Source organism: Bos javanicus, chromosome 17 (assembly GCF_032452875.1).
Source record: "Bos javanicus breed banteng chromosome 17, ARS-OSU_banteng_1.0, whole genome shotgun sequence".
NCBI lineage: Eukaryota > Metazoa > Chordata > Mammalia > Artiodactyla > Bovidae > Bos > Bos javanicus.
Genome location: NC_083884.1, coordinates 30,714,296 through 30,730,753, shown reverse-complemented (window position 1 = coordinate 30,730,753; position 16,458 = coordinate 30,714,296). Strand labels below are relative to the sequence as shown.

The 16,458-nt window shown below is 40.3% G+C and overlaps 2 long non-coding RNA genes and 1 pseudogene across 2 annotated transcripts; 2 read left to right on the top strand and 1 right to left on the bottom strand.

The window, feature by feature from the left end:
- Positions 1-642: 642 nt before the first annotated feature.
- On the bottom strand, positions 643-11,044 carry LOC133228456 (uncharacterized). Its single transcript, XR_009730204.1, has 3 exons — positions 10,965-11,044; positions 8,150-8,257; positions 643-837 (listed from the first exon to the last, which is right to left on the bottom strand). It is a non-coding gene; the product is annotated as an uncharacterized LOC133228456 (long non-coding RNA).
- On the top strand, positions 1,168-11,078 carry LOC133228457 (uncharacterized). The gene is made up of 3 exons (XR_009730205.1): positions 1,168-1,735; positions 6,380-6,451; positions 10,992-11,078. It is a non-coding gene; the product is annotated as an uncharacterized LOC133228457 (long non-coding RNA).
- Positions 2,033-3,465, top strand: LOC133228455 (craniofacial development protein 2-like; annotated as a pseudogene).
- Positions 11,079-16,458: the final 5,380 nt, after the last annotated feature.

Genomic DNA, 16,458 nt, shown 5'->3' with positions numbered 1-16,458 from the left:
ATTTTCCTACAGCAATGAGTATTTTCCAGTCATGCTATTTTAATCCCAACTAAGCACCCTCCCTCTCCTTTCTCTCAAGAACATTTATTTATGACTGGCTGGAAGACTGGAGAATACAGTACATGAAGCTTCTGGACTTTTTTTTTCAAATAAGACTGCTCAAATGTCACAAAATATATTTGCCTTCAAATATACTCTCAATATATAAAAATACAGACCAGTGTACCCACTGCTTCCTAATTCCAATTCAATTTAATCATAAATGGAAAATATGTCCAAGACAACAGAGTCTCTGAGTACTTAATGGTGGCTACATTATTCAAAAAGCTTCACAAGCATGACTGAAAAAGAGAAAGCCTGACGCACCCAGGAGAGATATCAAGGAGACAATTGTGGCAGGAAAGGGGACAGAAGAAACATTTCACAAAACGGAGGAGAAAGGAGAAGAGTGCAATCAAGTTAATGACATTGAATATTTGAAGAATTGGGAAAACTCTCAAAATAAAGCATAAAAATTGGGACAGGAAATTGTATATACAGCATGACTCCAATTTTGTGATACAACTGTGTATTTTCTTGAAGAAAATATTGAGGGGGGTTGCACTTAAATTAGTTGGGCTTTGTTTGTTGCTTTTTTTTTTTTTTTTCACTTTTTCATTCCACTCTGTATTTCTTATCACAAATGTGCTTGTGAGATTGAAAAAATACACACTCACGTGCCTTTCGTGAAAATGCGGCTCCTTTCTTGTCCTTATAATTGACATGATGCGTCGCTAAAGTTCGGGCTCTCAGTAGAGTTGGGAAGTAAACCGGGCCAATAAGGTTACTCCTTTTCTTCTCGCCGTAAGATACAACTTGAGGGTAGAAGAATAACTTCCGGCTAAGCAAGGCCTCTGGAGTAATGGCAGCTCGTGAAAGGCTTCTGTCCGAGGGCAGCACCTCGCATGCTGGCAGGCCTGGTCTCTGTCCTACGAAACCTACTGAAGACGTGCTGGGCTCGGCCAGCATTTAGAAGCCCCGAGCTCCACCAAGGCAAAAGAGTAAACTAACACAGCGTCTCCTAGCCACTCAGGATTGCCCAGAACCGCGGCTCCCAGGCTGCCCTGCGCCACGCACCATCGCGCACACCACGCACCGTCTCGCTCAGCCACGCACCTCAGGCCGAAGAGCCCGGCCTCTGAGGCAGGCCGGTGTAGTACTGCGGCTGGTCTGTAGTGCTGCTCACTCCCTCGTTTGAAGCTTCTGTGACTGCAACTTGCACAGCTCCGTTGTGATGTCTGAGTCTCTCAAACGCAGCCGTCATTTCCTTGAAGGAACAATGAGGTGCTTCCTTGCTTCCCATCCCGACCATACATTTTCCTGGTAGTGCGGCCTTGGTGCTTTTAATCACCCCTTCAGGAGCAACCCGCGCCGGAGGCCAGGGGCGACAACGAGAGGAGTTACCCCGCGTCTGAGGTCAGGGGCGGCGGCCGGGAGGAGATACCCCACGCCCCAAGCCCGAGGCCATGGGCGGCGGCGGGGAGGAGCAACCACACGACTGAGGCCAGGGGCGGTGGCCCGGAGGACCAACCCCACGTCCAAGTAGCCGTGGCTGCATGGGCGCAGGAGGGCCTAGAGGAGCTATCCCACAGTGAAGGTCAGGAAGGGCGGTGGTGAGGAGATACCCCTCGTCCAAGATAAGAAGCAATGGCTGCGCTTTGCTGGAGCAGCCGTGAAGAGATACCCCACGCCCAAGGTAAGAGAAACCCAAGTAAGACGGTAGGTGTTGCAAGACGGCATCAGAGGGCAAGCACACTGAAACCATACTCACAGAAAATAGTCAATCTAATCACACTAGGACCACAGCTTTGTCTAACTCACTAAGCCATGCCCGTGGGGCAACCCAAGACGGGTGAGTCATAGAGAGATTTGACAGAATGTGGTCCACTGGAGAAGGGAATGGCAAACCACTTCAGTATGCTTGCCTTGAGAACCCCATGAACAGTATGAAAAGGCAAAATGATAGGATACTGAAAGACAAACACCCAGGTCAGTAGGTGCCCAATATGCTAGTGGAGATCAGTGGAGAAATAACTCCAGAAAGAATGAAGGGATGGAGCCAAAGCAAAAACAATACCCAGCTGTGGATGTGACTGGTGTAGAAGCAAGGTCCGATGCTGTAAAGAGCAATATTGCGTAGGAACCTGGAATGTCAGGTCCATGAATCAAGGCAAATTGAAAGTGGCCAAACAAGAGATGGCAAGAGTGAATGTCAACATTCTAGGAATCAGTGAACTGAAATGGACTGGAATGGGTGAATTTAACTCAGATGACCATTATGTCTACTACTGCGGGCAGGAATCCCTCAGAAGAAATGGAGTGGCCATCATGGTCAACAAAAGAGTCCGAAATGCAGTACTTGGATGCAATCTCAAAAACGACAGAATGATCTCTGTTCGTTTCCAAGGCAAACCATTCAATATCACAGTAATCCAAGTCTATGCCCCAACCAGTAACGCTGAAGAAGCTGAAGTTGAACGGTTCTATGAAGACCTACAAGACCTTTTAGAACTAACACCCAAAAAAGATGTCCTTTTCATTATAGGGGACTGGAATGCAAAAGTAGAAAGTCAAGAAACACCTGGAGTAACAGGCAAATTTGGCCTTGGAATACGGAATGAAGCAGGGCAAAGACTGATACAGTTTTGCCAAGAAAATGCACTGGTCATGACAAACACCCTCTTCCAACAACACAAGAGAAGACTCTATACATGGACATCACCAGATGGTCAACACCAAAATCAGATTGATTATATTCTTTGCAGCCAAAGATGAAGAAGCTCTATACAGTCAGCAAAAACAAGACCAGGAGCTGACTGTGGCTCAGACCATGAACTTCTTATTGCCAAATTCAGACTGAAATTGAAGAAAGTAGGGAAAACCACTAGACCATTCAGGGTATGACCTAAATCAAATCCCTTATGATTATACAGTGGAAGTGAGAAATAGATTTAAGGGCCTAGATCTGATAGATAAAGTGCCTGATGAACTATGGAATGAGGTTCGTGACATTGTACAGGAGACAGGGATCAAGACCATTCCCATAGAAAAGAAATGCAAAAAAGCAAAATGGCTATCTGGGGAGGCCTTACAAATAGCTGTGAAAAGAAGAGAAGCAAAAAGCAAAGGAGAAAAGGAAAGATATAAACATCTGAATGCAGAGTTCCAAAGAATAGCAAGAAGAGATAAGAAAGCCTTCTTCAGCAATCAATGCAAAGAAATAGAGGAAAACAACAGAATGGGAAAGACTAGGGATCTCTTCAAGAAAATCAGAGATACCAAAGGAACATTTCATGCAAAGATGAGCTTGATAAAGGACAGAAGTGGTATGCACCTAACAGAAGCAGAAGATATTAAGAAGAGATGGCAAGAATACACAGAAAACTGTACAAAAAAGATCTTCACGACCCAGATAATCACAATGGTGTGATCACTGACCTAGAGCCAGACATCCTGGAATGTGAAGTCAAGTGGGCCTTAGAAAGCATCACTACGAACAAAGCTAGTGGAGGTGATTCCAGTTGAACTATTCCAAATCCTGAAAGATGATGCTGTGAAAGTGCTGCACTCAATATGCCAGCAAATGTGGAAAACTCAGCAGTGGCCACAGGACTGGAAAAGGTCAGTTTTCATTCCAATCCCAAAGAAAGACAATGCCAAAGAATGCTCAAACTACTGCACAATTGCACTCATCTCACACGCTAGTAAAGTAATGCTCAAAATTCTCCAAGCCAGGCTTCAGCAATATGTAAACTGTGAACTTCCTGATGTTCAAGCTGCTTTTAGAAAATGCAGAGGAGCCAGAGATCAAATTGCCAACGTCCGCTGGATCATAGAAAAAGCAAGAAGTTCCAGAAAAACATCTATTTCTGCTTTATGGACTATGCCAAAGCCTTTGACTGTGTGGATCACAATAAACTGTGGACAATTCTGAAAGAGATGGGAATCCCAGACCACCTGACCTACCTCTTGAGAAATTTGTATGCAGGTCAGGAAGCAACAGTTAGAACTGGACATGGAACAACAGACTGGTTCCAAATGGGAAAAGGAGTTCGTCAAGGCTGTATATTGTCACCCTGTTTATTTAACTTATATGCAGAGTACATCATGAGAAACGCTGGACTGGAAGAAACACAAGCTGAAATCAAGACTGCCGGGAGAAATATCAATAACCTCAGATATGCAGATGACACCACCCTTATGGCAGAAAGTGAAGAGGAACTCAAAAGCCTCTTGATGAAAGTGAAAGTGGAGAGTGAAAAAGTTGGCTTAAAGCTCAACATTCAGAAATTGAAGATCATGGCATCCGGTCCCACAACTTCATGGGAAATAGATGGGGAAACTGGGGAAACAGTGTCAGACTTTATTTTTCTGGGCTCCAAAATCACTACAGATGGTGACTGCAGCCATGAAATTAAAAAGTGCTTACTCCTTGGAAGGAAAGTTATGACCAACCTAGAAAGCATATTCAAAAGCAGAGACATTACTTTGCCAACAAAGGTCCGTCTAGTCAAGGCTATGGTTTTTCCAGTGGTCATGTATGGATGTGAGAGTTGGACTGTGAAGAAGGCTGAGCGCCGAATAATTGATGCTTTTGAACTGTGGTGTTGGAGAAGACTCTTGAGAGTCCCTTGGACTGCAAGGAGATCCAGCCAGTCCATTCTGAAGGAGATCAGCCCTGGGATTTCTTTGGAAGGAATGATGCTGAAGCTGAAACTCCAGTACTTTGGCCACCTCATGCGGAGAGTTAACTCATTGGAAAAGACTCTGATGCTGGGAGGGATTGGGGGCAGGAGGAGAAGGGGGCAACAGAGGATGAGATGGCTGGATGGCATCGCTGACTCGATGGACGTGAGACTGAGTGAACTCCGGGAATTGGTGATGGACAGGGAGGCCTGGCATGCTTGGAAAGAGTCAGACACGACTGAGCGACTGATCTGATCTGATCCACACCACAAAGTTAATCGCGACTTGCGTGTCTGACCATTTGCTTCCTCAGCCTCTGTTTGACTTTGTGTGCACTTGATCTGACTTAGACTTCCTTTATATCCCTTTTCCCCTTCCCATGGCAGTAGTTCTTCACTTCTTAGGAACCGTAATGCTGGAATGGATGCGTGACGGCATGCAAAGTCACTTCAGTCCTGTCCAACTCTTTGTGATGCCGTGGACTTAGCCCTTCAGGCTCCTCTACCAGTGGGGATACTCCAGGTGAAAATTCTGAGTGTGTTGGCATGCCCTCCTCCAGGGGATCTTCCCAACCCAGGGATAGAATGGAATGGATGCAGAGAAACTCTAATTTCAGAAGGTTTTAAAAAAACGATAGTTTAATACTACAAGATACTCCATCACATATATTTCCTACTTCTGTAATCCCCTCCCCAAAATATTAGTTTTAAAGTATGATGAAGAGAATCCTACGGTTATTCTGAAAGCACAGATAGCCAGGTAGTTCTTATTTTCTGCCCACAAGATAAGTTTTCTAAAAATACATTCCATTTTGAATTCCCCAAGAATATGTTGCCAATCCTGCCTGGGACAAGAGAGCAGGATGAGACATGGATGAGCTCTGTAATGTATATGAAGTGCTTAGCCTTCCATACATATTGGTATTCTATAATGTTAGCTATGATTACCATACTGCAGAAAAAGAGAACCAGAGAAATAGATTTGAGCAGAGTGCCACAGTAGGCAAAGAACATGTGTGAGTCCCACACCCACATGGACCCATAAACTGATCACTAATTTCACCCTCAATTTCAAATTGCTACCCTAGTCCAGGAAACAAGTACACTCATTTTTGATCTCACTTTCCATAAAGGAAACTGTAATACTGATCCTGGCGGGAATACTTGCCACCATTATTTAAAATGTTCTAAGTTGCAATGAAAGGAATGAACCCTATACAGAAACACAATTTGAACCCAAGGTATATATAGTAAGATGCTGTATTACAAGCTTTCACTATTTTCAGAAAATGTCACTCTAGAAATGAAACATTAAGCATATACACAGTTGAAGATATAGAATTCTGTAGCCTGTTACATGGATTATGGAGAGGAGGAAAAGGGGAGAGAAATGAAGGAAAAGAAAGAGTTTTGCCAACATAAACTCTGATTTGAGGAGATGAGGGGCCTGTGGAGAGGATGGTGCGGGCAAATTGATGAGGAAGATATTTGGTTAGGAAACCGAAGGAAATCAGTTTGAAATGACTGTGATAGAGTACCTTCCAGATATAAGCAGTATTAGGGCCTTTCTTTTCACTTTTAAGTATAATTTGAATATAATATTAATATTTTCCATTTTAAAAATAAAATATTAAGAAATTTTCTCTTTTTTTAAGGAAAAACCTAGCATCTAGTTGTTGAAGACTTTACAAGACTGTTCCTCATTTAAGCCAAGTCCACTTAATAAGGTCAGAACAAATTCAAACTTAATGATTTGTGGATTTTTTTTTTAATAAACAGCATACTACAAGATGACAGATATATAAAGGAAAAAGAACGGTAAATCATTTGCAAGTTTATCAGATTAAAACCAGCAACTACCATTTCAAATGTTCTTGGGTTTTTATGTTGTATGAATAGAAATCATAGTTTATAAATTGTTAGCAAAATTTCCATTTGATGCACTTTTCAGCATATGGTCCTTCAGGAAGATTATTTTGAAGGACAAAAAGATGCTACTAACCAATTGTGTTAACTTGATCCCAGACTTACCAATGGTAAGAGAAATAATCATTGTGTGTGTGGAAAAAGCTTTTTCTGCAGCACACTATTTAAAGAAGTAAAAATAAGGATGTCGTTGAAGCTATTTCAGATAAATTCTAAAGATCTAGTAAATGCCCAGATCACTTTGTGGGTGGAGCAAAACAACACCATGTAATGGCTAACAATGCTTTAAAATCACTACAAATGTAAATGTCTATTTCACAAGTATTGGTTTATGTCATGTGGTGACTCAGGTAACACTCACAACTACAACCATAACATAAAATATTCCAGAGGGAAAAAAAACAATGAGAAGCCTGAAAACCAGAACACTGTCTTAAACTGAAAGGACAGTAAAGACACATCATTTTTGTATTTTAAAATCTCCTAAAACTTGGATTTTCCTGTAAGCAAAAAAGGTATCCTCCTGAAGAGCTCATACACAGTGTTATATATGTTTCCATTGCAATTCTAAAACTCTTCATATTGATTATACTTTTCTGGATGCCTGCAAAAATCTTCTCTGAAATGGAGAATACCCTCCAGAGCAGAATTTCTTTTTCAAACAATACAACTTGAAGAGTCACAGTGCCCTCTAGTGGCCAACTGATAAGACCCACTTTTACTTCAATCTCAGAAAACAAAAAGTTTTCAGTGAATCTTGTATATTTTCAAATAGTTTTTCCCATAAATATTAATAAATGCCAATTTCTGTTTCTGAGAGGGAAAAATATTTATGGTCAGTTAGCACATAGCACAGTGGATAATGACTCCTTTTTTTGTCCATTGCTCATATAGTTAAGTTGTATCTAAATGGCAAAAAAGGCTTAACTCCAATCAAGCCTGCAAAACAAGGGCCATTAAAATGTACAAATGTAAAATTTTAATCTAGAATTGTGGTAAGGACAATTTTATGGAGTTTTGGATCTGTAGTTAAGTCTCGAATCTGCCAGTGTCTGACAGTGAGACCTGTGGAAAGGAACGTGATCACGCTGCACCTCACTTCTCTTCATGTGTAAATGAATAAAAGTTGGCAGTATTGGTGAGGATGCAGGAAAATGAACTCTAAACACTTCTAGTAAGAGCATTGATGCTACAGCCTTTCTGGAGGGAAAATTGGCATTAACTCTCAAACTAACAGGCGTTTCCTAAATTTATTGTCAAAAACTCTCCAAAACCAGGATTTTCCAAATGTACATTGCCTTAGTGCCAGAATAAGTGTCAATATTTAATTCTTACTCTGTCTCATCCACTAAGTGCTTTAAGTATTTTTTCATTTAATTCTCAAAAAAATCTTATGATCCAGAACCATAATTAACCATATTTACGTGTCAGGAAACTGAGGAAACTCAGACGTGAAACTGAAACGTGCAAACGTGAAAAGCTGCCCAAGTGGTATAAACTTACCAATAACTGCTAAAACCTGGATCCAAACCCAGACTGTATGGTGCAGGGTCCACACTGCTGACCACTTGCTCTACTTCCAGAACTTCCTCTTCTGGGAATTTATTCTAAGGAAATAATCAAGAATATGCATGAATACTTTTATTTTTTTAATTTATTTTTAACTGAAGGATAATTGTTCTACAATGTTGTGTTGGTTTCTGCTGTAGAACGAGGTGAATCAGCCATAAGTATACATACACAAAGACTGTTCAACCAGTGTTAATTTCAGCATCATTTATAATAAAGGAGAAGAAAGGAAAATAACCTAAATTACCATTAAAATGATTGTGTTAAAACCAAACAATTGGCTCTGTACCCTTAAAGAGCATCTAATAACATGGAAAATGTTCCCAAATATAGTAAGTGAAACGTTAGAAGCATGCACACATAGATATATATGTATATGTACATTGTGCTCCTATTTTGTAAAGAAATATATGTTCAAGAAAAACGAAGGAAAATTATCCAAGTATAAATAATAATTATGTCTAATTCGTGAGTTTACGGGGTAATGATTTTTATTATCTTTTTTATGCCCATTTTTCAAATTAATTCTAAAAATACATTATTTTAATGACGGGTTCAGGCCAAATGTGCTCTCAGATACTTTCCGACTCTAAATTTTTATTATTTTGAATGTAACAAATAGAGAATAGTCATGGAGTTTTAGAACTAGGGGAGAAAAAAGGTTACATTGTCTCCAGCAGTTTCCAAATCTGTTTGATCTTCAGAATCACCTGAGCTGATCAAAATACAGACTCCCTGCCTCCCTCTTTCCCTGAAGCAAATCACCTGCGCACGAAGCTCAGGTGATTTCTTATGATCTGACACTTTGGGAACTACAAATTTACCCCCATTGCATGACTGAGCGACTTCACTTTCACTTTTTCACTTTCATGCATTGGAGAAGGAAATGACAACCCACTCCAGTGTTCTTGCCTGGAGAATCCCAGGGGCAGGAGAGCCTGGTGGGCTGCCCTCTATGGGGTCACACAGAGTCAGACACGACTGAAGTGACTTAGCAGCAGCAGCAGCAAGTAGTAAAACAGGATTCTTCTAAACCAAACGCAGACCAGAGTCATCATATACTATTATAAGCTATCATATACTATTATCAATTGCTATTGATATTGACAAACTTTAACTTTAGTTTCAATTCCTTAATTTTGTTAAGGAAAAAGTGCATCTTATAAAAAACAACAAATTTACTAATGAAAAAATTTTAGCCATAAAAACAATGAAAGTTATACCCACCAACACTGAGCAGAGAGAATGTATTCTTTTTTTTTTTTTTTTTTTTTATATTTATTCCTTTTGGCTGCGCTGGGTCTTTGTTGAGGCATATGGACTTTCCTAGTTGCGGAGAGTAGGGGCTACTCTTTAGTTTCGGTGCATGGGCTTCTCGCGTTGGCTTCTCGTTGTGGAGCATGGACTCGAGTGCGAGGGCTTCAGTAGTTGTGGCTAGGCTCAGTGGTTGTGGCTCACAGGCTTAGTTGCCTCACAGCATGTGGGATCCTCCTAGACCAGGGATCAAACCTGTGTCCCTTGCATTGGCAGGTGGATTTTCAACCACTGGACTAGCAGGAAGTCCCTGAATTCTTACCTATATTCATTGCAAATAGCTTGTCCTCATTTCTCAAATACATGCTTACTTAAAGGAACCAAGATTTATCCCTTAGTGCCCACAAGACCCAAAATCAGATTCCCTCCCCCCACCCCAAAAAGAAGCATACATTTCAGTTAACACAGCAAAAAAAAAAAAAAAAAAATTGTTTCAAGCAAAAGATCATCCAAAGGTTCTCAGTAGTCCTAGTTGCACAGAGTAAGGAAAAGACACTCTGGACACAGTGAAAGCATTTATAAAGAGAGAAGTTAAGACTTGCAAAATCTCTCTTGAAGTTCCAGAATTTAAGTATTTGTCACCTTTTTGAAGCTACTTAGCATATTCTTGGGGCAGCAATTTTTATTTGTGGTGTAGTAACCTGAGTCCCAAATTGGCTATATGGAAGAAAATAAAGTTTCACTAACTCTCAGGGAGATTCACATCACCTGAGTCTATCTTATTCAAACCACAAACCTAGTTGCATGCTATACCCATGTCACTTTGTACATGAAGACATCTACCCGAGGTGTACCCCAGCAGAAAACAGGAAGCTGGCTATTGATCGAAAGTGAAGAGTGAAAGTCACTTAGTCATGTCCATATTCTGTGACCCCATGGGCTGTAGCCTGCCAGGCTCCTCTGTCCTTGGGATTTTCCAGGCAAGAATACTGGAGTGGGTAGCCACTTCCTTCTCCAGGGGCTCTTCCTGACCCAGGGATCAAATCCAGGTCTCTCACCTTGCAGGCAGACTCTTTACTGTCTGAGTCACCAGGGAAGCCCACTGATTTTAAAATGATAGGTAAATAAGATTGAAAGGTAAGATGGTTCATCTCACCTTCCTAAAATTCCAAACTAAATATCTCCTGATATTACAGTCTTAAAACAAAAATGCATACACTCACAAAACATTTAAAAATAAAAACCAGGACCAAGGTTGAATTTTAAAACTTCATGAAAATTGTTGGGTAGTAGTGGGCGTTGAGGCAACATTAATTGTGGGTAACATGTTCTGGTGGGCTGCCGTCTATGAGGTCACACAGAGTCGGACATGACTGAAGCGACTTAGCAGCAGCAGCAGCAACATGTACTGTTGGTTTGACTGCTTTGGTGACTCATCAGATAACACCTTCCCCCAAGTTGTAACTGCAAACTCTGCTTCAGTGCCCTTACCTGAGCCTTCTCTCTGCTTTCTTACAGTCCTGGAAAATGTTCTACTCAAGGCAGCAAGTACACACAGAGCCCAAATGAACTATAATTAAAGTGGCAAGAGACCAAGGAAAAGAGCAGTGTTAGTTCAATTGTTTCCTTTGCACGGGTAACAGATGGACTCCAAGGTCTAATAACCCTTTGTACTTCAGCTAAGGCTGACAATGCGTCATTATACTCAGATGGAAGCAAGAAGAAGGTGCCTAGCAACTTGGGCTTGGAATGCCTAGGCTTTTGTCAATTTACATCATAATCTTAATATTAAACAGGCTTGCTCTCATTTGCCAGTCATCACCTCATTTTATGTTTTTCAAACACAAGAAGATTAGTCTTTCTTGAAAGTACTTTAGCCCCTTAGATACAGAACAGTAGTAGTATTTTAGAGTCTCCCCTTATAAATGTGTACATACAACTGCCATGATCCTTGATGGAAATTATATCAGTAAGTTGGGGGGCCTACCATGGGTAATATTTTCATTAGCAACAGTATGCACATAACCCAGGCTCTTTTTGGAATTCAGTAGGATACCAAGGACTATTTTTGGGGCCTCATTACTCTTGTATTCTTGTACTTTATGTATATAAGAAGTCATTAGAATGTCTATTTAATTTTATATTCTCCTTTTTAAGCTCTATTTGTCTATATTTTATGATGCAAATAAAATGTGTGTGTGTTGGGTTGTGTGCTCAAGCATTTCAGATGACTAGATGATGATATGTGTTCAATGAATAGTTGATAAAAGAAGACAAGAAGGAAAGAATGAAGAAGGAAAGGAGACGTGAGAATGAATAAAAATCACTGAACCATCAGTGAACCGCCTGCCCTTCTCACAGCATAGAACAGGCAGAATTTTCATTAGTAACATACAACCAGGAGGATGAAAATCACAATTTATCTCCAATAGCCTACTATGATGTCTATTTATATCAGTCTAGGAGAAAGACAGAGTTTGTTAATCTTTCATTCTATGGTAAAGAAAAGAAATATTGGGGGAAAATTCATTTCTATCAGGAAACCCAGAAACATTGGTTGCAGATGTAAATATCATTTCCTATCCTTAGGTCCCAGGTAAACAGCTTAACATAATAGCTGGCATTCTCCTGGCTTTCTTACTGCAGATGCCAGTGAAAAAGAAGAATGAGATCATTATACAGATGACGAAGTTATCACTGAACTCTTGCAAATCTTTTTGACAACAACAAAAAATGGAATAAGAAATGTTGTCAACAGAATTACCACTAAGATGAAGAATATATAACAGTGTATGTTACTCATAACAGGACCCAACCTCCCCAGTAGCTATGGACATTTGGAGTCGGAAGACACTTCAAGGAGGAGAAAATTAGGAGATTTTTATAGACCACATAGTTCTCATCAACTCAGGAGAGAGAGAGGAAATGTCCCAATCCAAACTTTACTTGGAGGAAGAAACTTTTCCCAACACTACTGATGTACTTTGGTCTAACATAATGTCTTCTCCATTGCCATACTCTCTTGCCATGTGACAACCTCTAGTGAGAAAAGTTGTGTCTATCTCATCTTTATCTTATCCCTATCATCCTATGGTATATAACCATATACTTGGAAGATCTTAAGTAAATGTTACAAAGGGCCATAAAATAGTTTAGAAAAGAAAAAATGTGAGAAAAGCAATTAGTGAAACAACTAATGGAAGCAAAGGCAAAACAGAAAGAAAATCACTGTGGCCAGAACAGTCAAGGCTTCTCTCTTGAGTGGGTAAGGTAATTTTCCTGCTTCAGGCACAAAGAGGGATTTGATTTTTTTTTCTTCCTTATTTTTCACATCCAGTCTATTGAAATATTAGTAGACCTTTTCAAGATGGGTGTTAAACTTCTACAAGTTTAGCATTCTTTATGTAAAGGGATAAAGGTAGCCAAAGACTGTCCTAATTTCAGCTGGATAACTAACTTCCTGTGGAGCCTTGAGAATATATTTTAACCTTTCCAGATCAAGGCCATGGCTTTCTCATGGGTAAAAGAAAGCTAAATTATCTTCCTATGCTTCATTCATGAAGTGTGTTAGAATCCAAAAAGACACTGGTAAATTTTAAAATATTTTGTTACTTTTTTTCCTCCAAAGATAAAAAGGGATCATCCCTCCAATGAAGGGAAGACATGACGTCTACAGGATTAAGTCATTTTAGATTCTTAAATGTATGGCATTCTTAAACAGGAACCTCAAACCTTCAGTTCTGGATAACCTCTCACAATTGCACCACTGTTTTAATACATTCTTACAATGCCAAGGTTTGAGAAAAGAGGGTAAAAATACCTTCTCTGGGCAATTTGTGTGCAAATGGAACAGCTTATTAAAGATTCCCTCAATGAGATGCGTAAACACTGGTGTTGGCCACAAAGAAACAGTTTCCTAGGGCAAACTTCATGGTTTGATTTCCCAGAAATACCCTGGAAACTGAACAGAAGGAAACGCCTTATACCGCTTTGTCTGTAGCCACAAAATACACACATAGGGTCCCACCCAGCCTGAATTTAACCCTGTGCGCCCAAAAAGGACAAAAATAAGTTTTAAAAATCCCATAATGAGGCCATTGTACACATAAAAATAGTATCTGCACTACCTATGCATGAAAGCCAATATAATTGTGGCCAAAGAAACTGAGTTCCTTCAGAGTAGAAATGTGAACAGGTGCCCTGTGATAATATGTTCTAGGCTAGAAACCATTCAAGGTTCCCTCTGCTCCCCTCAGCTCTACTTAGTTTAAATCCACCCTGGGTGGAGAAGGAAGAGGGTAGTTGGCAATTTACTCAATTTAGAATATTTCATAGACTTCAGTGAATATTTATAAGAATATATTTAACTGTCAAATATTAATTTCTTTTAAGAACTGTCATTATTGTAATTGTTGATCTAACAGAAGAAGATTTAGAACAAATCATTCAGACTTGTTCTACTCTTATATGGTTACCTATATGTCTACTACCATCTTATACCCCAAATGAGGCTTATCATTGTCTTTTTATCCTACTCCCATCCCATCAAACTAATTTACTGCCAGGATTAGCCACTTCTATTAGCAGATTGGAAACTATAGAGTCAACATCAACCTCTCTCCTTCTTTCCATAACTCAACCGATCAACATTCCTTTAAATAGTTCTTAGAAATGCTTCTCATTTTCTCTGCTGCTGCCATGGTCCAGGTCTTTGGCATCCTGCCCTGATTGCTTCCAATCTTGCCTTTCCACCGCTGGTTCTCAACACTAATTGTACTACCTCAAAAATTTGAGAGGTACCCCCAAACTTCATACACCTATCCCTAGAGGGTAAGTTGTTGCTTGCCTGCTTCACTCAAAATAATAAAAACTTTTAGTGTAGAGACATGTGGAATTTTTTATTAATGTTAAATTGGGGTGCTTTATAGTAACAGGCTTCCCAGGTAGCACTAGTCATAAAGAATCCACTTGCCAATGCAGGAGATACAAGAGACACAAGTTCGATCCCTGGGTCGGGAAGATCCCCTGGAGAAGGAAATGGCAACCCACTCCAGTATTCTTGCCTGGAGAATCCCAAGGACAGAGGAGCCTGGCAGGCTACAGTTCCATAAGGTCTCAAAGAGTGAGATACAACTGAAATGACTGAGTGCAAATACATGCACTTTATAGTAATATCTATTTTCATACTGTCAGCTGACACACAAGTATTTCTGGTCAGTGAGTATAAAATGCCTGTGCCATTTATTTTGTAGGAAAAATTTTTCTTTCCCCCAAATTACCCACAGGTTACAAACTGCTATAACTGAGTTAGTGATTATCACTGTCACGTGATATGCTGGACAGATCATGGGACTAGGAAATTTGAGTTCTGATTCTTGGATAAGTTATTTATTCTGATGGGTTTCTGGTGGTTTTTTTTTAATGAGAATAATATTATTTTCCTTTCATACCTCACAGAATTATTGTCAGGGTTAAATGAGATAATATATATATAAAAAAGTATGTACAACTACAAATTATAAATGGCCTCCTCTTCAGATATATATTTTATTTCTAAATAGACTATAAATCTTTAGAATTGTCTAACTTTGTTGTAAGTAAATATTGCAAATGAAGCAATATTCTACAAAGAAGAAAAGGCATTTTTCAACAGCTATTGTCTCTGTAATCATGTATGTTTACTGTACACCAGAGGCAGCCCTCTGTACTTAAAGAAACTGTAAGTCAGAGAATGTGGAACCCCTCTTAGGTTGCCAGTACTTTCTCCCACATCTGTAATCACTCCTCACTGTCCTTGGCAAACCCTCCCTAAATCTGCAAATAATTCCTGCTCCCTAATTTCAAAACCAAGAAAAAGCAGCCAAAGCAACAGGTAAACTGCCAGCCATGTTTTGATTGCACATAGGTTCATCAGGCCTAGTTATCTCCCAAATTCCCCTGCAAAGAGGGCTGGAGAAAAATACAGGAGCTGCTGCCAAGAGTGAGGATGCTCACATCTGGTGAGGGCGCCTTCTCACGTGTTTGACGGTGAGAAAAGAAAGTGTATCTAAATGTTAATTCACAGGATGGCATTGAATGATTGCAGGGGCAAAGTAGAGGACCAAGAGCGTTTGTCTCCTGACTCCCATTTCAGGTGTACTCTCCTCAGCGGCATACTTTCAAATGCTTCCTTGAGTCATGAATTAACTCCATGGATTTGGAGTTAACCTGTGTCCCACAGAGCAGACCTCAGGAGAATACTGAGCTGCCATACTGATGGATTATTGGGGTTGCTTCCAGCTGTTTGAGCAGAATCACTCAAACAGCTGGCTGCGATGAGGGATGAGTGACTACATACATGTGTGCTTAGTGAGGAAATGGTTAGAAAGCAGAAAGTTTCTTCAGAGGTGCCCTCTACCTTCCCCGTGGCTGCTGAGAGATCATAAATCAGAGGATTCCATGTTCTCCAGCCTGCCCTTCTCTCTCTATGAGCCTCATGGCCCCATGTTAGCTATCCCTATTCCTGGGACTTGAGAGAATGTAAATGCTTAAAAATTGCTACTCTATGGAACAAAGAAGCAATGTAATGAAAATGGTCTTTAAACTTCAGAATGTGGGAAGCTACATTGAAAGGACCCTTCACTACACTGTGGGCTTCCCAAGTGGCTCAGCGGTAAAAGGCTCTGCCTGCCAATGCAGGAGACGCAGGTTCAATCCGTGGGTCAAGAAGATCCCCTAGAGAAGGAAATGACAACCCACTCGTTTTCTTGCCTGGAATAATCCCATGGACAGAGAAGCCTGGTGGGCTCTAGTCCAAGGGGTCACAAAGCGTCTGACACAACTGAGCACGCCCGCACTGCCCTGTTACAGAAACAGAAACCAAAAGCTTTAACAAAAATGGTTGAAGAGTCAGACTCTCTGGGAGCAGAACCCAGGAATCTGTTCAACAAACTGCCCAGGACTCTAATGTTAAACAAATTTTAAAATTCTCCAGTATAATGTGTAT